At 44.6% G+C, this 14,520-nt stretch overlaps 1 protein-coding gene across 1 annotated transcript in view; it reads left to right on the top strand.

Annotated features, from left to right (window-relative positions):
- The first annotated feature begins 8,804 nt into the window (after nucleotides 1–8,804).
- The window catches only part of sub1b (SUB1 regulator of transcription b), a 43,667-nt gene continuing 37,951 nt past the window's right edge, over nucleotides 8,805–14,520 (top strand). The window contains exon 1 of the mRNA XM_075468118.1: nucleotides 8,805–8,810. The gene's annotated coding sequence lies outside the window, so the exon portion shown is untranslated. The remainder of the gene's footprint in view (nucleotides 8,811–14,520) is intronic.

The raw sequence follows: 14,520 nt of genomic DNA, 5'->3' as shown, positions 1-14,520 counted from the left end.
ACAGGTGTCACCAGTAACTGTTTTACTTTGGCAAACAAGCTGATTTTAAAAGAACATGTTATGGGTCCAGATACTTGGTGAGGACTCTCCTCACCCGCTTTCCACCTGCCTCGTTGCAGTCTGTGGTATAATTGTTCCTCTGTGTGGGAGGTTGGTGGTCCCGCTCCCTTTGCATGGCTTCCTCTTGTGCATGGTGATTTACGGTCTCGTGGCAAGCCTCACAGTAGTTGTTGAGGACAAAACAGGCATAAATCACAGTAGGCGGGTCACTGAGATTTATGTCCATTTGTCGCTTCAGGCAGGCGAACCTGGCCTTGAGGCGACCGAATGCACACTCTATGACCATACGAGCCTTGCATAGGGAGAGGCCAAAGTACTGCTCAGAAGGGGTTGCGCCTCCATTTGAATATTCCTTCATCAAGTATGGGAGGAGGGGATAGGCTGGGTCTCCCAACAGGAAGATGGGGATGGCTTCCTCATCCTCCACTATCTGCTTCTCCAGTGAGGGAATCTTCCCAGTCTTCAAATAACTGTTGACTTTCGAGTTGGCGAATATCCGGGCATCATGCACACTACCTGGCCATTTCACCACCACATCCATGAATCTGCAACACAAATGAAGCATCATGACTTCAGTTTTTTTTAAGAGAAAACCCACACAACTTGTAAATTTCTAACAAAAAGAGATTAATGAATGGGTATGTAAATATAGCTAAATGTTGTGTCAATATGGTACTGTAGGCCTATTAATATAGACTACATGTATATTGGTGTATATTGGCTACATTCTGTTACATTTTTTGTTACAAGGCTATTGGATGGGACAGACTGCTCTGTGCCCAAGTGAGTGATGGTGGTGTATAGCTGATGTCTTTGGAGTGATAAACTGCCTGTAGCCTTACCTGTACTTGTGGTCACATAAGCTTGGACGATCAGCGAGTGTCTTCTCTTCCTGTTGATGTAATCAGTGGCGTTCACAGGGGGCTGTTTGATGTCAATGTGTGTCCCGTCTACTGCTCCTAGACACTGGGGCATCCCATGGTCTTCTAGGAACCCAGTCACTAGCTCCTCAGTATCCGGGACAGTGAATGGCAGCTTGATATATTTGGGTCCGAGATGAACCGTAATTGCACGGCACGTGTCTCTTCCGATTCTTGACACTGTAGATCTCCCCAGGCCAAATGAATTCGCGGTTTTGCGGAGGTGCCCCTCATCGCTTAGGTAGTACAGTGTACATGCCACTTCAGAGCCGGCACTGGCTGTCTCATATTTGTCCATTGACCCTCGATGTGAGGACGAAGTAGGTCAGTCAGGGCATAAAGGGAGTCTTTGGTCATGCGAAAATTCTCGTACCACGCTTGCTCGTCCACCACATCATTCACGAAGTTATCCCACCATTCGGAGCTTCTCCCTGGCCTCGTCCACACTCGTCTCTCACTTCGTCGTGTCTCCTCCGGTGCGTCAATAATGTCCAATATATGCTGGTATCGTCTCCTAAGATCTAAATGACTCTCGGTCAAGAGTCTCGCCATTTGTTGCCATGATTCATGCATAGTATTTAACGTGGCTACTGCTACACGTTCATCTATATTGTTCTCAAAGGGCAGGCTCAAATTTGGCGGTAGAACGTCAGTAGGCTACTTACAGATGCGTGTGCAAAAAAAAACGTGTGCAAAAAACGCACTTCTGCGTTTTGAACTGTTCATACGGCGACGAGAGGTTGGAAAGTTTTCAAGATCTCCACTCTGGGGGGCGTTTGTGTTTTCTCCGTTTTGAACTCCTAAAAACGCCGTCGCCGTGTGCAAGATAGGCACATCTGTCGAAATGTTCTACGTTTATCTGTCGTTACCGTTGTCATGGGCACGTAGCCTCAATTAGTCTGGAAAGATCGTTTAATAACGTATAAGAAAGCCCTTCGTAAAGCTAGAACTGCTAATTATTCATCATTGATAGAAGAGAATAAGAACAATCCCAGGTTTCTTTTCAGCACTGTAGCCAGTCTGACAAAGAGTCCGAGCTCTGTTGAGCCAGGTATTCCTTTAACTCTCAGCAGTGATGATTTCATGAGCTTCTTTATCAATAAAATTGTTTCTATCAGAGAAGATTGATGGAGTCCTTCCCGCTATTATCAGTGATGTATCATCAAGTACAGCAGCTTTAGAAATATCTTTAGAACCTGATTTATATTTAGACGGCTTCTGCTCAGTTGATCTCTCTGAGCTAACAACAGCAATAGTCTCTTCTAAACCATCAACTTGTATTTTAGACCCAATCCCAACCAGACTGTTCAAGGAGGTTTTCCCCTTAATTGACACTTCCATATTGGATTTGATCAATCTGTCTTTGTTGACAGGATTTGTACCTCAGCCTTTTAAGGTTGCTGTAATTAAACCTTTATTTAAAAAAAAATACTCTTGATTCAGAAGCATTAGTTAATTATAGACCTATATCCAATCTCCCTTTTATGTCTAAAGTTCTTGAAAAAATAGTTGCAGCTCAGCTTTGTGATCATTTACACAGACATAATCTGTTTGAAAAGTTTCAGTCAGGATTCAGAGTGCATCATAGCACAGAAACAGCACTGGTGAAAGTTACCAATGATCTCCTCTTAGCCTCTGATAGCGGACTTGTGTCTGTGCTTGTCCTGTTGGATCTCAGTACTGCATTTGATACGGTCGATCAAAGTATCTTATTAAAGAGACTTGAACATGTTATTGGAATTAAAGGAACTGCATTAGGCTGGTTTAAGTCATATTTATCTGATAGATTTCAGTTTGTTCTTGTAAATGAAGAATCTTCTTAACACACCAGAGTAAGTCATGGAGTTCCTCAGGGTTCTGTGCTTGGACCAATTCTTTTCACTTTATACATGCTTCCATTAGGTAACATTATTAGACAGCATGGCATACATTTCCATTGCTATGCTGATGATACTCAGCTGTACTTATCTATAAAACCAGATGAACCCAATAGGTTGGTCAGACTACAAGCATGTCTTAAAGCTGCTGTCGGCAACTTTTTTTTAGTCATATTAGCTTGAACTGTCATGGGATTCTGGAAGTAGAATATTAAATGGGCTGTTTAGGACAAATCCCGAATTCTGTAGCTTCCTCTAAAGCCTGTAATCGTGCTTACAAAAATCGAGCACTCCCGGCTGTTTTTAACCAATCACGTTAGGTTTATTATTTATCTATTATCTGAGCAGAACAGTCACCAACCACGTCTTCCATGCTGAGCGTGAGTCTGCCCCCAGCTTGTGTGCACGCACACTGGTGTGAACTCACGTGCACAACCTCGTCCACAGAGGGGGAGGGTCCTGAAAGTTGTATCAGTTCGAATTTTCCGACTTTAGACACGGAATTTTGAAAACCTGCCGACGGCAGCTTTAAAGACATAAAGACCTGGACGACTCAGAACTGTCTGCTTCTAAATTCAGACAAAACTGAAGTTGTTATCTTTGGACCTGAGTGCTTCAGGGAGAAATTGTCTAGCTATATAGTTACTCTGGATGGTATTTTCTTGGCTTCTTGTACTACAGTTAGGAACCTTGGAGTTATTTTTGACCAGAATTTATCATTTGACTCGCATATAAAACAGGTTTCTAGGACTGCCTTCTTTCATCTTCGTAATATTGTTAAAATCAGGAACATCCTGTCTCAGAGTGATGCAGAAAAACTGCTCCATGCATTTGTTAGTTCAGGATTGGACTACTGTAATTCTTTATTATATACAAATAAAGCTCTTAATGACCGAGCTCCATCATATCTTAAAGATCTCATTGTTGAATATTTTCCTCACTTTGCTCTCAGACTGCAGGTTTACTTGTGGTTCCCAGAGTTTCAAATGTAGAATGGGAGGCAGAGCCTTCAGTTATTAGGCCCCTCTCTTGTGGAACCACTTTTAAGACTAGGCTTAAAACATTCCTTTTTGATAAAGCTTATAGTTAGGGATGGCTCAGGTGATCCTGAAACATCCCATAGTTAAGCTGCTGTAGGTCTAAACTGCTGGGGGGCCTCCCAGGATGCACCTCTCCTCACTCTGCTCTCTTTAATCTCCATGTACAGTGAACCCTCGCTATAACGCGGTTCACCTTTCACGGTCTCGCTGCTTCACGGATTTGCATCGTGCATTGTGTTCTGCATTCTGATTGGCTAAACAGTCTCTCTTCGGTAAGAGACCAGTCTGCCTCGGTCAGTTACCGAGGCAGACTGGTCACTTACCGAGGCAGCAGTCACTACCGAGGCTGCGGCCATCACTTACCGAGGCTGCAGTCATTACTGAGGGAGCAACCATTAATGACTCAGGGAGCAGCTATGACTGCCGCTGTCTAGGTCAACAGAAGGTATTTTGGCACTTGCCGGTTACATCTCCAGGTGTTCACACAGCTGCCATTGAGTTGCCATGGCAACTGCTACTGTTTTACCTACACTAAAGGTGTCAAAACCTTTATGTTTTTGAATTAATTAATTAATTATTTTTCAGACCCAGATAAGTAGAACACCAGGAGGTCTAGGGCCAGAACGCCACCTACAGGTACCGTACATTAACAGCAGAATGACAGTGTGTGATAGACTGGTCAGTAGGCAATATTTATAAGACACCGATGCTCATTGTCACCTGCCGCTGTTTTGGCAGCTCGAGCCTTGTCGTAATTTGGAACGGGTGGAAAAATGAGAATCCAGCTTTGTTATATACATATGTATGTGTATATATGTGTATATATTTCTAGTGTAAGGTAGAGGATGTTTGTTTTGTATGTGTATTTATTTGACGATTGCCTATGGTGCCCTACGAATGAATGAGTACGTATGTATACACACTGCTTGAAGATCATTCAAGCTGTTGACCTAACGAATTTTCCAATCAAGTACTACAAGCTTTGTATCATTGAAGAGGAATAAAGACACTATACAGCTGTTAAGATTTTTATGTAACATCTTTATCAAATCTGTAATAATATATTTCACAAGGCCAAAACAATGTAAGAAAATATCTTTGATTTTTGCTTTTTTGGCTTCACAGCATAACTTTGTTATGACCATAGCATCAAGGTTCAAGGTGCAATGTTTTTTAAATTGCCAATTGTGCATGAACCGCAGTCAAGACACATGCATTTCTTGTTCAGGGATCTCTCTGAGTTAACAGTCTAGAAAAATAGAAATACTATAATAAAATATAAAGAATATAAAAAAGTACAAGAAGGTAGTTGTATATACACAAGTTTTAATATTTTGAATGGTATCAACCTAAAGCAAAACAAAATGAGCTAAAAGCCCTGAAAGAGGAGTGTTTTGCAGAGCTTCTGTCTCATGTTCCCTTTTATGCAGGTCAAGAGAGGTCAGTTTGCCAATGTGGTGGAGCCTTATTTTCAGAAACACAGACACAAACAATGACAACATGTTGGAATAATGGTTGTTGATGCCAAACTTTGTCTCCTCAATGTGTTCCCCAAGATGAAAGACATCCTCCGTTCCAATCTCCTCCTGGATGATGTACATGACTGTCGCCGTCTTTACAGCTTTGCTGAAGCTTGGCGAATCACCCACTCTGCAGCTCTCAGCACCTTCACTGTGCCACATGATGGAATCACTAGTACACTGTTGTTTTTCAGGGCTAGAAAGGGGTAGCTATCATGAAATGATGAAGGTACAGCATCTCTGACCAAGCTTGCATGGCACACACCACAGGACAGCTTTTGCAGAATCTGGCGGACTACAAACCATGCGATGTAGTACAAAGCATTGTCCACAACATCCACCAGTATAAATATTGAGAAATAGCTATTTAACATATTTAGAACGGTCATTTTTATATGATGTTTAAAAAAGAAATACTCACATCATTAGGCTGAGTTAGTGAGTTTGAGGTTGAAGCTTTTGAGTCATCCTGAGTGGCCACAGACAGGCTCTCTTCAGCTTTTCTGGAAGAACATGTAGTCCTGCCCTTTTCTGGCTAAAATGAAGAAGCATAATATAAAAATATATAAAAATACACACACACACACACACACACACAGGGATAAGTATTTCACCCTGCCCTGTCGTTGAGATTCGCATCCGTTAATTCAAACAGGTAAACAAATTATGATGTAGTTATATCATATCATTCCATCACAGACTCTCTTTAAAGTACGACCAGCAGAGGGGTTGCACTTCTCGGCATAACACCGGCTATAAACATATCCTAGTTTAACGTTTGCTGGCTACGATTTCGCCGGCAGACACAAATACAGTCCAATAATATTCTATTGACAAAATACAACCAATAATAATGTTGAATCCTACCTGTGAAAGGTAATCCCCTGACTCCTGTTCGCAACGTCTGTCCAGAAAGTCATGGTCGCAGCCTCGGTCATGGCCGGTCGTGGGGGATCCGAGACCCCCTGAAACTGACACGAGATCCCCCGAAAACATGATTTGGGAAATGTTGGGGGGTTTCTAAAATATTGGCAAAATGTGTTTTATTGATATTGAAATTGTGTGTAACAGGAACTATTTGCATATCCGAAGTGTTGTGTTTACATCAAAGATAAAATAAACAGATATGACAACGACTGCATACTGCCAACACAGTCCCCATAATCCCCATAATTTCTCACGAATTCTATTTCTAGGCCTGTTTGTGTGGTTGTGCCTCTTTCCCACGCTCGTTTTGATACAATGTATGTTGTGGGTGTAGCCGAAGTTTGAGAAAGTGCTTTTTTTAATCATTCCATCTTCAGTCAGATCATGTAAGTGTTAGCAATGGCTAAACCACAGCAAGGCACTCTTTCCAAATTTGGATTTTTTAAGAAAAGCAAAAGTTCCGAGGAACAACGAGATGTTCAGTCAGCAGATGACAGTGGACAAGTGTCCACAACCACCTGCACTACTGGGAACGCCGGACCCACGGTCAGCATGCAGCAGGATCGAGCAGGCAGCGTGGAGCTATCTGCCGGTGAGTCCACGTCCATGGCCCTCTCTCACCCGAGCATCTGGACGAGCCAGCAGTGGACAGAGTGGATGTCTCAAAACCCCTGGCTGTTTACAAAGGATGGCAAGTTGGGATGCTCTGTCTGCCGGGACACAAAAACCCTTTCTTCGGAAATTGGAAGTGGCACACACCTGTCTGAGGAATGGATACAAGGGGATGTAAGTACCCAGACACAATTCGGGTTACGTAAAAAAATATACAAACATAGGGATAGCAACGCGCACAGAAGGGTAGTCGAGATTACCGAAACCAAGCAAAAGGACATTCTACCCAACAGAGTTATTGCGATTAATGCCAAAGCGACAGAAGAAACGGCACTGTCCTTTAGATCGGCCTATATGGTGGCCAAGGAAAGGCTAGCCTATCAGAAGCTACCTGCTATAATGAAATTGCAAGAGCTGAATGGGGCAAAAGTGGGTCAGACAAATCATGTGCTGAAATTATTGGTCATATTGCGCAGAAAATGAGAAGAAAGTTAGTTTCAAACATAAAGGAAATGAATTCAAGAATCAGCCTAACCATTGATGAGAGCACAGTGCACGGACGTGCCTATCTCATTATTTATGTAAGGTGTGACGTGAGTTGGAAAGGAGACGTGGACAATGTATTTTTGGACATTGCAGAGCTGACACAGGGCACAGATGCAGAATCCATTTACAATAGTTTGAGACAGAGTTTGCGCCAAGCTGGGTTAGATGACGAGTTTTTGGGTCCGAACCTCATTAGCATCGCCACAGATGGTGCTGCAGTCCTCACCGGTAAAACCACTGGGCTGATTGCGAGGCTGAAACGCGATCTCCCCAACATACAGTCAATCCACTGTCTCGCCCACCGCCTTGAATTGGCTGTCAATGACGCACTCAAGGAGGTTGCTGGATGTAACCACTTAGAGATTTTTATCTCCAAGCTCTATGCTCTGTACCACCAGTCCGCAAAGAATGCACGCTTGCTTGAGGCTGCGGCTGCTGACCTCAATATGCAGGTTTTGAGAATCGGCCAAATATTCACTATACGATGGGTGGCTCGTAGCTTTAACACCATGAGAGCAGTGTGGAACAACTACCCCGCATTAGCGCGCCACTTCAAAACAGCAAGTGAAGATCCGGGTCGAAATGACACAGAGAGAAAAAAATTCCTGGGGCTATACAAACATCTCACACACACAGGGTTTTTAATGGATCTGGCGTGCATAAAAGATATGCTATGTGAGCTGCAGGGCCTATCATTAAAACTCCAGCGGAGAGACTTATCCCTAGTGGATGCCACTCACCACATTCAGCAGACAGTGGATGTCCTGACAGCCATGAAAGAGAGCGGAGGGAAATCCACACTGAAGGCCGAACAACGCGCGTCCGTGGGCCTGTTTAAAGATGTGGAACTGTCCGAGAGCAGGGAGAAAATTAACCGGCGCCAGTTCTATCAGTTGGTGATTGACGGACTTAAAATGCGCATGCCAGAGTCGGACCTTGTCCAGAGGTTGAAACCCCTGGAAAAGCACTTCTGGCCAAAAGACCGCAATGCGTTAATCATGTATGGAGAACATGAAGTACGGAAACTAGCGAACACACTAGGCGAGTCGGCTAAAGAGGCAGTGGATGAGTTTCGTGACTGGAAGTTGCAAGGTGGCGCTCCGGGCAAAACCCTGGAAAAGCTGTGTACAGCAAGCAGGACATATCTCCCAACCTCGTCAGAGTATGAAAGGGGGTTTTCGGTCGCCAATAATACGAACAGTAAAACCCGCAACAGACTGCGTGAGAAAAGCCTGTCATCGCTACTTTTTGTGGATTTAAATGGACCCCCACTGGAGCGTTTTGACCCAGCACCCTTCATCACATCATGGATTAAATCAGGTCATCGCCTGTCCACGTCATGGGTTTCTGGACCAACAGCCAAGGAAGACGAGCCAAGGCCTTTGTGGTCTATTCTGCTTTAAGGTAAGACATGCATTTAACTATTCCTATATGCTGGGTTTGGAAACGCTTGATGGATTCGTTCATGTTTGTGGTGCCTATTTGTTTGTTGACGCTTGTTGCTGTGCAAGATTGGTTGTTTTATTGTGTATGCCGATGTGAATTGATTTCCAGTGATCTTTGGTGGATGTGTTGAGTAGGCCTATGTTGCCTGTGTTTTTCTTGCGTGTGGAATTATTGTTGACGCAATGTTGTTTTTGAGCATGCCAACGGACATGATTTCCCCTGATGAGTTATGATTGCAGACGCGCTGCGTGTGTGGAGGTGTGGAGCCTGTATGCGTAATTGGCATAAAGCTGTGCTGTCCGCGTATGATTCTGTATGTAGGCTTCTCATGTGTTTTCGAGATCCGCGCTCTGAGTCAAGCGCAAGAGCAAGCAACGCCCCCCCCCCCTTCGAGAAAAAAATGGGACCCCCCGAAAATCTCGGCATAGTTCGAACACTGCCTCCCTGGTGAGGTGTTCCGGGCCCGTCCCACTGGGAGGAGACCCCGGGGAAGACCCCAGACACGTTGGAGAGACTCTAGTCCATTTCACACTGAGGAAGAACCCGCGTTTAATTCGCGAATTTAGTGTGTCCGCTGCAGTGTTATTTTCGTCAACCAGGACGATGACGAAAATATTTCGTTAACGCCCCTTTTTCCCGTGACGATGACGAGACGATGACGCACAAAATTGCTTCCAGAAAATAAAAATATGACGAGAATAAAAAATTATTTTCGTTAACGAGACTTAGACAAGACGAAATTTACAAGCCATGGACGAATGGACATTAAAAAATGTAATTGTTTATAATTAATTTGTAATTGTTAATATAAGTGTTTCTTGATGTAGAAAAGGCTCCAAAGTTGAGATTTGTTACGTTTATAGACGTATTGTGTTGGTCAGTTCAGAGCGGAGCGGCCCCCTGCTGGTCATGTAGCGTAACTGTCGGTGCTCGGTTAGAACAGGTGTGTGCTCTTATGAGTCGACAGAGGGAAGATCGAGCTGTTGATTAATGTCCCGGCAAGTGGTGTGTGCGTAAATGAAACGTGAGTATGGCTGTATTCAATATAAACACAAGAAACTTGTGCTAAAGAAAATAAAAAATAAAATAAAGGACCAGACTCAGTGAATAATTCCCTACACTCCGTATTATATAGATCAATGAGCAGTGCTGACCAACATATCATTGGGGTCATCAGGTGGGAACCTCCTTTCATCAGTGTTTCGTCTAGTTGGGCCCACGACACCTCCAGGAGGCTAGACAATGACCACTGGCGTCCCAGAGTCACCCCCCTAATGCCAGCCAACACTGCCCCTCACACCACAACGACCATAATCTACCTCAGCCTCTCACCAACTGCACACCAGTTAAAGCGGGGTGGGGATGCAAACCCTGGTTCGGGTAGGGGGAAGAAATAAAAGAGGTAAGAAAAGCAGGAATGGGATTCAAACCCTGGTTCGGGTAGGGGTAATGAAAATATAGAGAGTGCCAGAGGTGGAGGAAGGACAAGACACACTAGCAGATTCAGCAGACAAACTCACCTAAATAGTCCTATAATCACTAAAATACCAGCAAAAACAAATCCATACAACTCAGTCTCACCAACTGCACACCAGTCACAGCGGGGTGGGGATGCAAACCCTGGTTCGGGTAGGGGGAAGAAATAAAAGAGGTAAGAAAAGCAGGAATGGGATTCAAACCCTGGTTCGGGTAGGGGTAGTGAAAATATAGAGGGTGCCAGAGGTGGAGGAAGGACAAGACACACTAGCAGATTCAGCAGACAAACTCACCTAAATAGTCCTATAATCACTAAAATACCAGCAAAAACAAATCCATACAACTCACTCCAAGCCAACTCACCCAAAATGGCCGCCTGGTTTCAAAAGGATCACATGTGCCAAACCCTCCACTTAAATAGCTTGAACTTCTTCTTTGCTTTTTCAAAAGTCTGTTTACCCTAAGTGCTCCCCCTGCTGGGCCCCCAGCTGCTATTGCATCTTCTAATCCAAATCCACTGGCTGGATTGTAATGCTTTATCTGAAACCTCCTGCACTATTTTTCTCACACTCTGTCCAGTTACACCCAGCTCCCTCAACAATGAGACAACAGACTTTGCAACAAATCCTCTACATCCTACTTCCACTGGACAAATTCTAACCTTCCATCCTCGCTGCTCTGCTTCTGCCCCCAACTCCACATACCTAAGCTTTTTTCTTTCATATGCTTCCTCTACCAATTCCTCCCAAGGAACAGTCAGCTCTATGAAATAGACTCTCATTCTACTCCTAGACCACAAGACTATATCAGGCCTTAAGTTTGTAGAGGCTATTTCCTGGGGAACAACAAGCTTATTTCCTAAATCTACCTGCATCTCCCAATCACAAGCATCCTCCAAGCTGCCGTGCCTCCTTATCGTCTTTTTAACTTTCTCCCCCTCTTGAACAAACTGAATTGCAACTCTCTGTACCAGGGGCGGTCCTAGGGGCGGGCAGACCGGGCATGCGCCCGGGGCGGCATCGCGTGGGGGGCGGCATCACGGGGGAGTGAAAAAAAAAAAAATTTTTTTTTTTAAAAATGTAAAAAAAAAAATGTAAAAAAAAAAAAAAAGATCGAGAGGGGTTTGGGGGGGGGGTTTTTGGGGGGCGCAATCGTGGCGCCCCCATCTTCCCCTCCTCCCCTTGGCCATACTCAGACTCAGATCACACATCATCAATACACGTTTCGGCCACAGTTGTTTTCGGCGCCCCCTCCTGAGACTCTCACCTCTCGTGTTAGGTGAGCAACGCAGCACAGTGCAGAGTTTGTGCAGGGGGGAGGGGGGATGATTCAATATATATTTTTTTTAATTATTAATGAATAGTTTTGAATGAGAGTGCATTATTATTACTATTACTATTACTATTATTACTGTTATTATTATGTTTTTTTTTTCCTTTTGTTGATTGTATTTTTCCCCTTGGTCGGTCATTTGTGATTTCAAGCCTTTCATTCACTCACAGGGTGATAACAAAAAAAGTGTCAAGTGTAATCATTATCATTATGACACAATAAAGTATCATAACTGCCTTAACCCCTTAGCATTCCTGGTGATTTGCCTGAAGGAACGCCTGCAAACTGCACTTTTTCTTAAACGATCACTGTAGATTATTCTACAGGAAAAACTACATATGAGCCTTTTCCTCATGGCTTGAAGGAAGCCTCTCTTTGAGCTGGGCTCCGTTGACCAATAGGAAAGAAATGCGATGGAGCGAGGGGAAGCGCTTTACGCAGGGCCTGGCCATCATTGGCTGAAGCTGTTGTAGAAATCACCCAGCAACCTGACTGCTGAAACAGGACATGTTTAGCGAGGGGGATGAACGCGCGCGGCTTTCAAATAAACACAGAAAACAGGATGTTTGATGGCATTTCGTGTGGATGGAAATAATTAATTACGCAAATAAACGTCGTGTTATTTCGATGCGGCAACATTTACGCTGCATATTCATGCTTTTGGTGGACCTAAAGTGAGGATTTTGACCAAAACATTTGTACTGGGCTCGTTCTCCTGATGGATACGGACAGAAAGATATTGGAGGTGTTTCTGTGCCAGAGGGCGACGAACGTGGTATCAATAATAGTACTAATGGAAAAGTGAAGAAGACAGAATGAGCCAGCACAGTATTACAGGTGGTGATGGACCAAACGGGTGAAAACGGACGGAGAACGAAATAAAGACAGGTCAGTCTGCTAACCTAACACTACACTACACCGATGCTCCCACCACAACGCACAGTGAAGTGTCTTTCTGTGAGCAGTAGGGGGGTTGGGGGCGCCAGCCGTAAATCAGTGTCGGACCGGGACTGCGTTTCGGCCACAGAGGTGCAGGCGCCCGGGCCGGCATCGCGGGGGGGGGGGGGGTTAGGTACAAAAAAAAAATAAAAAATACAAAAAAAAAAAAAAAACGATCCCAAAAAAAAAAAAAAAAAGTGAGGGTGAGAGGGGGGAGGGGGAGGGGGAGGGGGGGAGGGGGGAGGGGGGCGGCACCAGCACCGGGTTTCGCCCGGGGCGTAAATCAGTGTCGGACCGCCACTGCTCTGTACCTTGGACCCTCCTAAGTTTACCTGCCTTCGTTTATCTTCAATACCTGCAGCTAAACTTCTTAATACTTGGTCATGTCGCCAGGGGCGGTCCTAGGGGCGGGCAGACCGGGCATGCGCCCGGGGCGGCATCGCGTGGGGGGCGGCATCACGGGGGAGTGAAAAAAAAAAAAAATTTTTTTTTTAAAAATGTAAAAAAAAAAATGTAAAAAAAAAAAAAAAGATCGAGAGGGGTTTGGGGGGGGGGTTTTTGGGGGGCGCAATCGTGGCGCCCCCATCTTCCCCTCCTCCCCTTGGCCATACTCAGACTCAGATCACACATCATCAATACACGTTTCGGCCACAGTTGTTTTCGGCGCCCCCTCCTGAGACTCTCACCTCTCGTGTTAGGTGAGCAACGCAGCACAGTGCAGAGTTTGTGCAGGGGGGAGGGGGGATGATTCAATATATATTTTTTTTTATTATTAATGAATAGTTTTGAATGAGAGTGCATTATTATTACTATTACTATTACTATTATTACTGTTATTATTATGTTTTTTTTTTCCTTTTGTTGATTGTATTTTTCCCCTTGGTCGGTCATTTGTGATTTCAAGCCTTTCATTCACTCACAGGGTGATAACAAAAAAAGTGTCAAGTGTAATCATTATCATTATGACACAATAAAGTATCATAACTGCCTTAACCCCTTAGCATTCCTGGTGATTTGCCTGAAGGAACGCCTGCAAACTGCACTTTTTCTTAAACGATCACTGTAGATTATTCTACAGGAAAAACTACATATGAGCCTTTTCCTCATGGCTTGAAGGAAGCCTCTCTTTGAGCTGGGCTCCGTTGACCAATAGGAAAGAAATGCGATGGAGCGAGGGGAAGCGCTTTACGCAGGGCCTGGCCATCATTGGCTGAAGCTGTTGTAGAAATCACCCAGCAACCTGACTGCTGAAACAGGACATGTTTAGCGAGGGGGATGAACGCGCGCGGCTTTCAAATAAACACAGAAAACAGGATGTTTGATGGCATTTCGTGTGGATGGAAATAATTAATTACGCAAATAAACGTCGTGTTATTTCGATGCGGCAACATTTACGCTGCATATTCATGCTTTTGGTGGACCTAAAGTGAGGATTTTGACCAAAACATTTGTACTGGGCTCGTTCTCCTGATGGATACGGACAGAAAGATATTGGAGGTGTTTCTGTGCCAGAGGGCGACGAACGTGGTATCAATAATAGTACTAATGGAAAAGTGAAGAAGACAGAATGAGCCAGCACAGTATTACAGGTGGTGATGGACCAAACGGGTGAAAACGGACGGAGAACGAAATAAAGACAGGTCAGTCTGCTAACCTAACACTACACTACACCGATGCTCCCACCACAACGCACAGTGAAGTGTCTTTCTGTGAGCAGTAGGGGGGTTGGGGGCGCCAGCCGTAAATCAGTGTCGGACCGGGACTGCGTTTCGGCCACAGAGGTGCAGGCGCCCGGGCCGGCATCGCGGGGGGGGGGGGGGTTAGG

The sequence above is a fragment of the Odontesthes bonariensis genome, chromosome 6 (assembly GCF_027942865.1).
Source record: "Odontesthes bonariensis isolate fOdoBon6 chromosome 6, fOdoBon6.hap1, whole genome shotgun sequence".
In the NCBI taxonomy this organism is placed as follows: domain Eukaryota; kingdom Metazoa; phylum Chordata; class Actinopteri; order Atheriniformes; family Atherinopsidae; genus Odontesthes; species Odontesthes bonariensis.
Note: the sequence above shows the minus strand (reverse complement) of the source record. Positions and strands in the feature narration are given on the sequence as shown.